This window comes from Macadamia integrifolia, chromosome 1 (assembly GCF_013358625.1).
Source record: "Macadamia integrifolia cultivar HAES 741 chromosome 1, SCU_Mint_v3, whole genome shotgun sequence".
Classification (NCBI taxonomy): domain Eukaryota; kingdom Viridiplantae; phylum Streptophyta; class Magnoliopsida; order Proteales; family Proteaceae; genus Macadamia; species Macadamia integrifolia.
Genome location: NC_056557.1, coordinates 25,464,007 through 25,466,455, shown reverse-complemented (window position 1 = coordinate 25,466,455; position 2,449 = coordinate 25,464,007). Strand labels below are relative to the sequence as shown.

General features: G+C 35.0%; 1 long non-coding RNA gene across 1 annotated transcript; it reads right to left on the bottom strand.

The window, feature by feature from the left end:
• On the bottom strand, positions 1 to 565 carry LOC122074808. The gene is made up of 3 exons (XR_006139052.1): positions 404 to 565; positions 277 to 327; positions 1 to 100 (listed from the first exon to the last, which is right to left on the bottom strand). It is a non-coding gene; the product is annotated as an uncharacterized LOC122074808 (long non-coding RNA).
• Between the last annotated feature and the right edge of the window lie 1,884 nt (positions 566 to 2,449).

The window sequence follows — 2,449 nt, the reverse complement described above, 5'->3', positions numbered from 1 at the left end:
TGTAAATACAAGAAGTTGAGAATGGATTCAAGCTCGGAGGAAGCTTTCCTCTGAGATTCTCAATATCTATAGAAGAACTCTCCCCCATCCTTCTATCTGCCTGCTGCCAACATTCAAAAACCCATTAGAGTAAATATAATGTAAATATATGAAAGTAATGATAACCAACACTTTTTTTTCTTTTCTTAAGATCAATAAAGAATATTTTAATAATAAAAAAGAATGAAAGAAATACAAACTACCCAATTGGGAAATCAGGTTCAATTCTTACTTCACCTTGGACATGGCCATCAGCGGGAGAGGAATTAAGCCCAGCTAAACTGTCACCTGAAAACCAGAGGTTCAATCAAAACGAAACCTTGATCTTCTTATAGCATCCCACTCAATTTCAAAAGCTACAAACCTGATGGAGGTTGCACCCGAAGAACAACCAGTAGAACAAATTGAAGCTATTTCTGTAATTCATGCTAGTACTTATAGTGGTTCTAGCACCTTCTAAGTAGTATAAATACTTGAATGCAGTGGTAACATTGCAGCGGTGGATGGCTTTGTAATTATACAATGAAGGTGAATTTGCTATAATGCCATCACTCAAGGCTTTCATTTTCACTACATTGGGCTAAGTTTTCCTTTTGAGGTTGGACCCACAAGTGGAGGAAACACAGGAGAGCACGTGACACCGTAGTGCAGTTTTACCAAGACAGGAGAGGCAAGGGTTATTTAAGGGGGAAACGAGAGAAACAGACACATTCCCACGCATATGGGTGGCATGCGCATGCCCATTCTTTTGACATAATTTAATATATATTTCACATGATAATTTAATATATATTTCACATGATGGAGAGATTGGTGATCATTCAATGATTCTGAATAGGTAATGATCTCGTTTGGTCACTTGTTTGAAATCTATTTGAGGTTGAGGTAAGGAATTCTTAATTACAATTGAGTTATATCAAAGATTGTTCTTAAGCTTTTATTTAATTACACTTATTATAGATGAGTTAATCAAGATCATTCTAGATGAGGTTCCTTGGTGTATGTTTTTCGCGGATGACATCATTTTAGTGGATGAGAATAAAAAAAAGATTAACGCTAATTTAAAGCTATAAAGATTTACCTTAGAAACAAGAGGATTTTAAAATTAGTAGATCGAAGACAAAGTATATGATGTATAACTTTAGCAACTTTATGATGGACAATAAAATGATGAAAATCAAGGAGAGAGATTTCAGAAAGTGACTATCTTAGGTATTTGGGGTCAACCATAAATAAAGAATGTGATATCGAGGAAGGTGTTTCATGAAGAATTAATGTGGGATTGATGACATGGAGAAGTGCATCTAAAGTGTTATGTGATCGACTTATCTCTTTATAGCTTAAGGAAAATTTCTATAGGATTGTAGTGCGACCAACTATGATATATAGGGTGGAACATTAAGCAATTAAGAAGTGTCTTGTAGAGAAGCTATGTATAGCTGAGATGAGGATGTTAAGATAGATATGCAGCAAAACTAGGAAGGATAAATTAAGGAGTTAGAATTTTAGAGTTGATTTGGGAGTTGCCCTGATCAATGACAAGCTCCGCAAAAGTCGTTTGAAGTGGTATGGGCACGTTCAAAGGAGGTTTGAGGATGCTTCAGTGAGCAATAATGATTTGATTCAGATTGAATGAGCTAAAATAGCTAGGGGCAGGCATAAAATGACCATAGACAAAGAGGTGAGAAATAACAAACATAGTTTTGATCTTGTCCAAGTATGACATTGGATAGAGCCTATTGGAGAGTAAGGATCCATGTAGCCAACCTCATTCAACTAAGATTTTCCTGACTTGTTGGATTGTGTCTCTTTCCTTTTACTCTCATTTTTCATCTTTCCATCTTTTCCTTCCTCCTTTTCTATCTGGATTTTTTTTTCCTGTTGTATTTTGTATGGATCCACATAGTCGACCCCATTAAGGTGGGATAATAAGACAGAATTTATTGTTATTATTGTATAATCCCATTCAAGATGATCATATGCTTTCAATATATCTAACTTCAAAGCCAGACATCGATGGTTTCCTTTAAAATTCTTCAGATAATGGCAAATTTGTTGGGTGATAATAATTTATCAGACATCTGTTTGTCTTTAACAAAAGCAGCTTGACCTGGGGAGATAAACTGAGTTAAAAATATTTAGAATCTTTTACCCTAATGTTTTGCAATATATTGTATGTCAGTATACAAATGTTAGCTAGTCTAAATTCCTCAGAGTGAGATCTCTATGGTGTTTGACCTAAAATGTAAAATAGGATTGAGAAAGACATTGTGCATAAAATTTACATCATTTTTAATAGTGTCCCAGCACTTGTGATGTGTTGGAAACAACTAGTAAACCATCGTGGCCAAGACCTATGTAAGTTTCTACACTAAAAACAACATTTTCCAACCCCTCATCAGAAGGTAGA